A 12453-nucleotide genomic window follows, 5' to 3' on the forward strand; every position below is an offset into this window, starting at 1 on the left:
CCTCCTCTAGATCAACACAGAGACCCAGACAGAAAGGGAGCTCAGTAATCACCACATTTATAATCCTCTAAGCACCAAAGTAAAAACTGTCTATAAAAAAAAACAGAATCCATGGCACCACTTCCTAAAATTTTAACTTAATAGTCTTCAAATGAAGGGCCTGTTTTTCTGAAAGGCAGCCATGTTAATTCTGATATACAGCCACATATGAAAAACAGTAACTTATTTTAGGACTAAATATTTTTCTATTTTTATTTCAATATTGCATTAACAAATATTGTACAATGGCATAAACACTTTTCCTTTTATTTTCCAAATCCATTCCTAAACTATGGGTATTTGCTTATTTTTGTTATAAATAGATAACAAAATTGTGCTTTTAAATTTAATAATCAGAAGCACTTTTAGGCAAAAAAAAATTTTTTTTAATAACAAAGTGTATGTACAATGAATTTCTATGACTGTAATGTTTATGTAAATGAATATACATATTTTCAGCATATAATAATAGGTATGATACTTTGAGAAAATTCTTTACACAAAACATGCCAGTATCATGTTTTGTGTCTATAATGACTTACGTATTTTTAAGGACATTGAGTTCTGAGCTGGCAACAAATAGCTAAGAGTATCATTTTTGTGACATTAATAGAGGGTTTTCTTCAACAATTCCAGCTATAGCTAGTGATCCATTTGATTTTTGCTTCTCAAGGGAAGGAAAAAAATATGAAGATGTTTAGTTTAAAATGCTTTCTTTTATAATGTAAAAAAGATTTGTTCCTATAAATCCATCAAATGATCTTATATAATCCTTTTAAGCAGCTACCTCTGAGTCTTTATTGCTTACATTCCTTTACCAAATGCTGGTGAAATAAATTTGAAAAATACTTATTTAGTGTTTGAAACTCTATGAATTTGTTTGGGACCACTGTATTTGTACAACCTCATTCCATAAGCAACTTACTGTACTAATTCTAGGGTTCATAAAAAAAAAAGTGACTTGTCCATCTTAAAAGCCTTTTGTCAGTAATGCCTCTTAATATTTTATTATACATTTAAAAATACTTGATATATGAGCATTAGAGGATATGGTTATAAATCACAGCAAAATTAGGATAAGTGTTTAGAATCTATTTAACTAGTAGAAAGAAAAAGAAAGTGAAGTTGCTCAGTTGTGTCGGACTCTTTGCAACCCCATGGACTGTAGCCTACCAGGCTCAACCGTCCATGGGCTTTTCCAGGCAAGAGTAATGGAGTGGGTTGCCATTTCCTTCTCCAGGGGATCTTCCTGACCCAGGGATCGAACCTGGGTCTCCCGTACTGTAGTCAGATGCTTTACCATATGAGCCACCAGAGAAGTCACATTTAACTAATAAGGGATTCACTATTGTTATGATTGAATAGTAAGTTCTCATTCATAGTAAAGTATGCTAAAAATTTATCTGTTCTTTCAGTTAATTTTCCATAGCCAAGAAGAATAAAGGTGGGTTTTTCAGCATCTTGTTATTTATGTAATTTTTCTCATTATTTTCTAATTTATGACTGTGATTTTGGAAACAAAATTAATTGAAGCTAGCAGGAGATTCATGTTTTCATGTTACAGTATTTGTTCTGCTATTAACTCCCAATATTATTTATATGTGTGATTTTACTTCTTTCAGCTATAATTTTTTCATTATAAAAAATGAGCTGTTGGACTGGATTCTGTCTACCATTTCTTCCATCTCTGAGATTTTATGATTCTGTGGCTGTATATTATTTTGCTAGGCAAGTCAGAAAATTATGTAATATTCAGCAAGTGGGATGTGGTAATACATTGATATTTTCTATTGAATTTGCTTTCCTATTATGATGATTTTCATATTCTCAATCATGTTAGTCATCTCCAGACAATTCTTAAAAACAGAACTCTTACTAAAACAGAATTCTCATGGGAGTTATCTGGAGATATACATTTTAATGAATACCAACTTATTCTTATAGTTTCCCAAGTTTAAAAAACACTGAGTTATTATATTGGACAACAGAAGGAATTATATCATATATTAGGAAAATTTTAAATGCAAATGACAGAAAATCCAACTTAAATTGGTTTAAGCATTCTATAATAAGCAGCATTTATTGGACTTAACAAAGAAACCCTGAAATTAAGTATTCTTTAGTCTGTAGGAAATTCAGGGCTCATATGATATCATCTGGGAATTTCTCTCCATGTGTATATACTGGGGGAATCACTTATGATTCTAAATTCCTGTATGATTTATTCACACTCATGTATACACTGCACTTGAGAACACCAGTTGCAGTCTCACAAATCTCCAGGTTGCTTTCATACTGCTTTAGGAAACTGAAACAAACAGACATCTTTACTGGGTGCTCCACAAAATCCCTAGATCTGATGGCCTTTGATTGATTCACATTCCTGTCTGGGTAGAGTAAAATGCAATGCTTTATTGTCCAGGTCTGCATTGCACACTCATCCCTGAAACATCTGCTCCACATAAATAAAATAGGATTAAATGGGAGAAGAGAATATTTCCTGGAGGAAAATCAGGTGTTTACAGTTGAATTGATCTTGGGCAAGAATATATTAACTATTAACTATGTGGATAGATTGGGCTTCCCCAGGTGGTTCAGTGGTAAAGATTCCTCCTGCCAAGGAGGAAACACTTGGTTCGATCCCTGGGTGGACAAGATTCCCTGGAGAAGGGAATGATAACCTGCTCTGGTATTCTTGCCTGGGAAATCTGAAGCGCAGAGGAGACTGACAGGCTACAGTCCATGGGGTATCTCTCTCAGTCTCTCTCTCTCACACACACAGTGCCAGATATGACTTAAAGACTAAACAACAACAATGGGGATAGATAGATTTCTCAGAGAAGTCTCAGTTGCTCTGGGAAACTCATGGATTGAAGTTTCTTCGATCAGGTACATGGGGATATACCTGTCCCATGTAAGATACCATTTGCAACTTCTTATCAATACATTTTTATTCTGTTCATCCAAGTTCAGTGAAAATTATTCCCAGTTTCCTGTTTCTTCTTTCCAGTGTTGCAGGTTTGATTGAAGAATAAGAAGAAAAAATGAAAGAAAAAAACTGCTCAATAAGTCATTGGAAAAAACCTATATTTTGCTCTCAAATTTTTGAAAATAAAAGGTAAAATGTAAAAACATGTGCCATTGTCATTATATCCTAAAGAACAGGAGCTTTAACTTCATTTTCAAGGTTTACATCAAAGAAAAAAGCTATAAACTTTTTTAAATTAAAGCTTCATATGTTTAACAATGGGAATTAAAAATGATTATGTATTAAGATACTTATATTTCTGGACATCTTTCATACTGTGATGTCTTCCTAACATTGAAAATATACCTTTTCTTTTGATTTCCAAACATATTTCCTTCATAGAAACATTTAAAAGTATTAATAATTATAAGTACATAAACATAACTTATTTATTATGCTAACATGGCAAATAATCCATCTACATGTTTCTTATTTAATTTCATCATACTTTGATAGTACATTTCTGTTCATAGGAAATTAGATATATAACTTAAAGAGGAACTGCTGCAAGCAATTCTCTATGGGACATGATAACAGCATGTTTGGAGAATCCTGGATTTGGCTAAGATGGAGTAAGCACAAGCTACCCTATCTCTCCACAGATTCCAACTTGAAATGCTGGGCACAATGCAGAAAACAAATACCTGAGGACCCTGTAAAGAATGGATGAAATGATTGGATGGCATCACCGACTTGATGGACATGAGTTTGAGCAAGCTCCCAGAGTCCGTGATAGACAGGGAAGCCTGGCATGCTGCAGTCCAGTGGGTCGCAAAGAGTCGGACATGACTGAGAAACTGAACTGACTGCCAAGAAAATAAGAGCAGGTGGGGTTAGGGAGGGAAGTCAAAACTCAAGGAATGACCAAGGCAGCTATGTTTTTTCCCCTTTTCCCTCCCATACCCCTGCTTAGACTTTGCTGCTGCTATTTAATCACCATCATGTCTGACTCTTTGCTGCCCCATGGTCTGTAGTCCACCAGGCTCCTCTGTCTGTGGGATTTCCCAGGCAACAGTACTGGAGTGGGTTGCCATTTTCTTCTCCAGGAGATCTCCCCAACCCAGGGATTGAACCCATCTCCTGCTTGTTAGGCAGATTCTTTACCACTGAGCCACCTGGGAAACCAAAGCCTAAATTCCAGAATTGTGTGGACACAGAAAGCTCCGAGAAGAACCTTCTGTGTTTGACCAGAAAATTGAGAAACAAATGACTGAAGAAATCCTTGATTTCTCTTCTTCTTCTTTTCTTTTTACTTTTTTTAAAAAAACTTTCCTGTTCTTAGTGAAAGCAATCTCTGTCAAAAGCTACACTCTTGCAACTGTAGTGGTGGCAGTACCAGCAGCATTGGCCACATAGGGCACCCAAAACACTAGAGGAAAATATGCCTCTCTGTTTGGAAGGACTGGGAAAAGGGACATCTGTTGTCCCTAAAACTGTGAAAAGAACCCCTGTTATTTTTTTCTGTCTTTGATTTTATCACTAGGCCCCAAGTTGGACTCAGTCCCAGAAAATATATGACAGTGTTAGGAGACATGGTGCTATTTAGAGCATCAGGGAAGGGTGCTCCTCTCTATGGCAGAGTGGGTGTCTTCGTGAACCAGAGAGAAGATGGCAAGTGGGTCTCAGACAGGTTGGGAGGACCTTCTGAATGGCCTCAAACAGCAGGGCCATTGCATTCAAGTGAGGAGGTGATGGTTCTGGAAAACTGCAATGTGTGACCACTGCAGTCAACAGCAGCTCAAGAAGGACTGCTTTTATTTTTCACTTGCCAAATGATTAAGGAAGATATAACATTGGTTCTATAGAATCTCTTCCAAGGAATTGAAGATAAGGGAACTCTTTCTTTATAAAGCCAATATTACCCTGATTCAACATTTAAAAAAGACAGAAATGCACAATATAAGAAAAGGAACCCACAAACTAATATCCTTCATGAAGACATATTTATAAAGTTTTAACAAAATAGTAAAAAATTAAATCAACAATATAGAAAATGCAATTTATTTATAAATTCCAAGTGGGATTTATCTCAGGAATGCAAAGCTGGTTTAATATTAAAAAATCAATGAATATAATCCCCAGGAAAAAAAAAACACATGATCATAAGAATTGATGAAGAGTAAGAGTTTGACAATATCCAATATACATTTATGATTAAACTTATAACAGTCTAGGAATAGAAGGAAACTTCCTTAATCTGATAGCATGTATCAACTAAAAAAAATACAGCTAATTTTACACTTCATGGTGAAAAACTGAATCCTTACCTCCTAAGGAGCAAAACAAGACTGCCCACTCTCACTTCTGTAATAAGTTAAGAAAAATAATTAAAAAGCTATAACATTAGAAAGAAAGAAATACAACTTTCTATATTTAAACAATTTTCTACATGGAATAATCCCCAGATATATATCCAAAAAGCTTCACCTAAAACTAATGGAAGTATTAAAAAATCATTATATTTCCATTTCTAAAAATGAGTTTTAAGAAACTGAAGCTTAAAAAAACAGAATCATTCAGAGTGGCTCTAAACATGCAGTTCTCATGTGTATATCTTGTATACATGAGAAAAACATGCAATAATTGTATACTAAAAGTGTTCATAGAGGAATGGATCAAGAAAATGTGAGATATATAGATATATGCTATAAATATATAAATTATATTATTTATTTATATATTATAAATTAATATATAGTATGTAATATATATAAAAATGTGATGTATATAATGTGAGATATATATTAATATATAATGTATTATATATACAAAATGTGATATATACATTATGTGAGATATATATGTATATATATATCACTTCAGTTCAGTTCAGTTGCTCAGTCGTGTCAAAATCTTTGCGACCCCAAGAATCGCAGCATGCCAGGCCTCCCTGTCCATCACCAACTCCCAGAGTTCACCCAACCTCATGTCCATCGAGTCAGTGATGCAATCCAGCCATTTCATCCTCTGTTGTCCCCTTCTCCTCCTGCCCCCAATCCCTCTCAGCATCAGGGTCTTTTCCAATGAGTCAACTCTTCCCATGAGGTGGCCAAAGTATTGGAGTTTCAGCTTTAGCATCAGTCCTTCCAATGAACACCTAGGACTGATCTCCTTTAGAATGGACTGGTTGGATCTCCTTGCAGTCCAAGGGACTCTCAAGAGTCTTCTCCTACACCACAGGTCAAAAGCATCAATTCTTTGGCACTGAGCTTTCTTCACAGTCCAACTCTCACATCCATACATGACCACTGGAAAAACCATAGCCTTGACTAGACGGATCTTGGTTGGCAAAGTAATGTCTCTGCTTTTTAATATGCTATCTAGGTTGGTCATAACTTTCCTTCCAAGAAGTAAGCGTCTTTTAATTTCAAGGCTGCAATCAGCATCCGCAGTGATTTTGGAGCCCAAAAAAATAAAGTCTGACACTGTTTCCACTGTTACCCCATCTATTTCCCATGAAATGATGGGCCAGATGCCATGATCTTAGTTTTCTGAATGTTGAGCTTTAAGCCAACCTTTTCACTCTCCTCTTTCACTTTCCTCAAGAGGCTTTTTAGTTCCTCTTCACTTTCTGCCATAAGGGTGGTGTCATCTGTATATCTGAGGCTATTGATATTTCTCACAGCAATCTTGATTCCAGCCTGTGCTTCTTATATATATATATATATATATAATGGTAAATTTTAGCCTTAAAAAGAAGGAAACCTTGTTATTTGCAACCACAGGGATGATCCTGGAGGATATGATGCTAAGTGAAATAAACCAGGTAAAAAAAGTCAAATACTGCACAATGTTGTTTAAAGGTGGAATCTAAAAACATTGAACTCATCAAAGCAGAGTTGGATAGTGGTTACCAGGTGCTAGAATAAAGGAAATGAGATGTTAGTCAAAAATTAGAAAGTTACAGTTTTGCAAGGTGACTAAGTTCATGACCAGTAACACTGAAGAAACTGAAGTTGAACAGTTCTATGAAGACCTGCAATACCTTTTAGAACTAACACCCAAGAAAGATGTTCTTTTCATTATTGGGTACCAGAATGCAAAACTAGGAAGTCAAGAAATACCTGGAATAGCAGGCAAATTATACCTTGGAGTATAGAAGCAGGGCAAAGGCTAACAGAGTTCTGCTGAGAGAATGCACTGGTCATACCAAACACCCTATTCCAAAAACAAAGAGAAGACTGCACATGGACATCACCAGATGGTCAACACCGAAATCAGATTGATTATATTCTTTGCAACAAAAGATGGAGATGCTCTATACAGTCAGCAAAAACAAGACTGGGAGCTGACTGTGGCTCAGATCATGAACTCCTTATTGCCAAATTCAGACTTAAATTGAAGAAAGTGGGGAATACCACTAGACCATTCAGGTATGACCTAAATCAAATCACTTATGACTATACAGTGGAAGTGGACTAGATCTGATAGACAGAGTGCCTGATAAACTATTGATGGAGGTTCGTGACATTGAACAGGAAACAGGAATCAAGACCATCCCAAGAAAAAGAAATGCAAAAAAGCAAAATGGCTGTCTGAGGAGGCCTTACAAATAGCCATGAAAAGAAGAGAAGCAGAAAGCAAAGGAGAAAAGGAAAGATATAAGTATCTGAACGCAGAGTTACAAAGAATATCAAGGAGAGATAAGAAAGCCTTCCTCAGCAATCAATGCAAAGAAATAGAGGAAAACAATAGAATGGGAAAGACTAGAGATCTCTAAGTTACCAAGGGAACACTTCATGCAAAGATGGGCTAAATAAAGGACAGAAATAGTATGGAACTAACAGAAGCAGAAGATGTTAAGATGAGGTAGCAAGAATACACATAACTGTACAAAAAAGATCTTCATGACCCAGATAATCATGATGGTGTGAAAATTCTCCAAGCCAGGCTTAGTAATACATGAACCGTGAACTTCCAGACGTTCAGGCTGCATTTAGAAAAGGCAGAGGAACCAGAGATAAAATTGCCAACATCCATTGGATGTCAAAAAAACAGGAGATCCAGAAAAACATCTGCTTTTGCTTTATTGACTACACCAAAGCCTTTGACTGTGTGGATCACAATAAACTGTGGAAAATTCTGAAAGAGATGGGAATACCAGACCACCTGATCTGCTTCTTAAGAAACTTGTATGCAGGTCAAGAAGCAACAGTTTGAACTGAACATGGAACAACAGATTGATTCCAAATAAGAAAGGAGTATGACAAGGCTGTACACTGTCACCCTGCTTATTTAACTTATATGCAGAGTACGTCATGGAAAATGCTGGCCTGGATGAAGCACAAGCTGGAATCAAGATTGCCAGGAGAAATACCAATAACCTCAGATATGCAGATGACACCATCCTTATGGCAAAAAATGAAGAACTAAAGAGCCTCTTGATGAAAGTGAAAGAAGAGAGTGAAAATGTTGGCTTAAAACTCAACATTCAGAAAACTAAGATACTGGCATCTGGTCCCATTACTTCATGGCAAATAGATGGGGAAACAGTGGAAACAGTGCCAGACTTTATTTCTTTGGGCTCCAACATCACTGCATATTGTGTCTGAAGTAGTGAAATTAAAAGACATTTCCTCCTTGGAAGGAAACTTATGACCAACCTAGAGAGCATATTAAAAAGCAGAGACATTACTTTGCCAACAAAGGTCCGTCTAGTCAAGGCTATGGTTTTTCCAGTGGTCATGTATGGATGTGAGAGTTGGACTATAAAGAAAGCTGAGCACTGAATAACTGATCCTTTTGAACTGTGGTGTTGGAGAATACTCTTGAGAATCCCTTGGACTGCAAGGAGATCCAAGCTGTCAATCCTAAAGAAAATCAATCATGAATATTCATTGGAAGCACTGATGTTGAAGCTGAAATTCCAATACTTTGGTCACCTGATGCAAAGAATTGACTTATTTGAATAGATCCTGATGCTGAGAAAGACTGAAGGCGGGAGAAGGGGACAACAGAGGATGAGATGGTTCGATGGCATCAGTGACCCAATGGGCATGAGTTTGAGTAAACTCTGGGAGTTGATGATGGACAAGGAGGCCTGGACTGCTGCGGTCCATGGGTCACACAGAGTTGGACACGACTGAGCAATTGAACTGAACTGAAAGTTCAGGACATTCAATATATAGCATTGTGACTGTAATTTATTGTGCTATATACTTGAAATTTGCTAAGTGTATATCTTATGTGGATCTTTTTCCCACTAATAGAAAAATGATAACTATGTGAGATCATGGATATGTTAATTAATTTGATTGTGACAGTCATTTCACACAGTGTGCATAATTCAAAACATTTTATTGTACATCTTAAATATATATGATTATTTGTCAATATATTTCGATAGTTGGAAAAAATAAAGGTAAAAATTCACAAAAGTGAACAGTTAGCAAGCAAACAACTTACTTTTAAAAATAAGTTTTGACATGAAATTCTAAAAGTGAGTCAGTTCAGTTCAGTCACTCAGTCATATCCAACTATTTTGCAACCCCATGGACTGCAGCACGACAGGCTTCCCCGTCCATCACCAACTCCCAGAGCTTGCTCAAATCATGTCCATTGAGTCAGTGATGCCATCCAACCATCTCATCCTCTGTCATCCCCTTCTCCTCCTGCCTTCAGTTTTTCCCAATCAGAGTCTTTTCCAATGAGTGAATTCTTCACATCAAATGGCCAAAGTATTGGAGTTTCAGTTTCAGCATCAGTCCTTTCCATGAATATTCAGGACTTATCTCTTTCAGGATTTTCTGGTTTGATCTCCTTTCAGCTGAAGGGAACCTCAAAAATCTTCTCCAACACCACATTTCAGAAGCATCAGTTCTTCAGCACTCAGCTTTCACTATAGTCCAACTCTCACATGCATACATGACTACTGGAAAAACCATAGCTCTGACAAGACGGCCCTTTGTTGGCAAAGTAATGTCTCTGCTCTTTAATATGCTGTCTAGGTTGGTCATAGCTTTTCTTCCAAGAAGCAAGAATCTTTTAATTTCATGGCTTCAGTTACCATCTCCAGTGATTTTGGAGCCCAAGAAAATAGTTTGTCACTGTTTCCATTTTTTCCCCATCTTTTTACCATGAAGTGATGGGACAGGATGCCATGATTTTAGTTTTTCAAATGTTGAGTTTTAAGCCAACTTTTTAACCCTCCTTCTTCATTTTAATCAAGATGCTCTTCAGTTCCTATTTCTGCCATAATGGTGGTGTCATTGGCATCAGTTCAGTTCAGTTCAGTTCAGTCGATCAGTCGTGTCCGACTCTCCGCGACCCCATGAATCACAGCACGCCAGGCCTCCCTGTCCATCACCAACTCCCGGAGTACAATCAAACTCATGTCCACAGAATCGGTGATGCCATCCAGCCATCTCATTCTCCGTCGTCCCCTTCTCCTCCCGCCCCCAACCTTTCCCAGCATTAGAGTCTTTTCCAGTAAGTCAACTCGTCGCATGAGGTGGCCAAAGTATTGCAGTTTCAGCTTTAGCATCAGTCCCTCCAATGAACATCCAGGATTGATCTCCTTTAGATTGGACTGGTTGTATCTCCTTGCAGTATAAGGGACTCTCAAGAGTCTTCTCCAACACCACAGTTCAAAAGCATCGAATCTTCGGCGATCAGCCTTCTTCACAGTCCAACTCTCACATCCATACATGACCACGGGAAAAACCATAGCCTTGACTAGACGCACCTTGGTTGGCAAAGTAATGTCTCTGCTTTTTAATATACTATCAAGGTTGGTCATAACTTTCCTTCCAAGGAGCAAGCGTCTTTTAATTTCATGGCTGCAATCAGCATCTGCAGTGATTTTGGAGCCCAAAAAAACAAAGTCTGACACTGATTCCACTGTTTTTCCATCTATTTCCCATGAAGTGATGGGACCAGATGCTATGATCTTTGTTTTCTGAATGTTGAGCTTCAAGCCAACCTTTTCACTCTGCTCTTTCACTTTCATCAAGAGGCTTTTGAGTTCCTCTTCACTTTCTGCCATAAGGGTAGTGTCATCTGCATATCTGAGGTTATTGATATGGTTATTGATATTTCTTCTGTCAATCTTGATTCCAGCTTGTGCTTCATCCTTCCTGGCATTTACATGATGTACTCTGTGCATAAGTTAAATAAGCTGGGTGACAATATACTGCCTTGACGTATCACTTTCCCAATTTCCCAAGCCACTCAAAAATGAGTGGATACATGTATAACTCACTTTTCGATACAGTAGAAACTAACACAACATTATAAATCAGCTATAAAGTGTGTTACTCACTTAGTCATGTCCAACTCTGTGAATCCATGAACTCTAGCCCACCAGGCTCCTCTGTCCATGGAATTATCCAGGCAAGAATACTGGAGTGGGTAGCTAAATCAACTATACTCCTATAAATATTTAAAATTAAAATAAGATTTGAAGAAATGTATACCAAAGATGATTATAGGTTAGTTGCTGAGTCAAGTTCCAACTATTGCAACCCCAAGGACTGTAGTCAACCAGGCACATCTGTCCATGGAATTTCCCAGGCAAGAATACTGGTGGGTTGCTGTTTCCTTCTTTAGGGGATCTTCCCAACCCAGGGATCGAACCCGGGTCTCCTGCATTGCAGGAAGACTCTTTTCTAACTGAACCTTCATTGAAGTCCAAAGATGATTATAGATGTCAGAAAATCACGTCAAAAGAACACAACAACATTAATCATTGGGGAAATGCAAATTACGACCGTAAGAGATTCCTCACATACCTTTTAGAGTGGCTAAAATGGATGGGAAAAAATGAATGAGTGAAAGAAAAGATCTCAATACTAAGTGCTGACAAGAATGTAGATTAACCAGACATATTCTATGTTGCTTGTGAGATTACAGCAACTTTGGAAAATAGCTTGGTACTCTTTTAAAGTATAAACTTCTTATGTGACCTAACAGGCCTGCTTTTAGCATTTTTATTAGAGAATAAAGCTTGTGTGTATGTTTTAGTCTCTCAGTCATGTCCAGCTCTTGGCGATCCCATGGAGTATAGCTCACAAAGCTCCTCCTTCCATGGGATTTTCCAACCCATTCCCTTCTCCAGGGGATCTTCCCAACCCAGGGATTTAACGTGGGTCTCCTGCATTGCAGGAAGATTCTTTACCATTGGAGCCACCAGAGAAGCCATTAAATAAAAATTTGGTCACTTACAAATATACACACAAATGTATATGCCATTATTATTCATAACTACCAAATATTGGCAATAGATGAATCTCCTTAACAGGCAAATGGATGAACATGCTAGTGTACTTATATATTACAGTAACTTTCATAAATAAAATACAATGGATAACTGAATGTCAAAAATCATGACTGAACCTAAAATGCATTATACTAAGAAAAGAAATCAGGTAAAAATTATATGACATTCT

Source organism: Moschus berezovskii, chromosome 2 (genome assembly GCF_049115385.1).
Source record: "Moschus berezovskii isolate FMDL1 chromosome 2, NW_MosBer_1.0, whole genome shotgun sequence".
Classification (NCBI taxonomy): Eukaryota; Metazoa; Chordata; class Mammalia; order Artiodactyla; family Moschidae; genus Moschus; species Moschus berezovskii.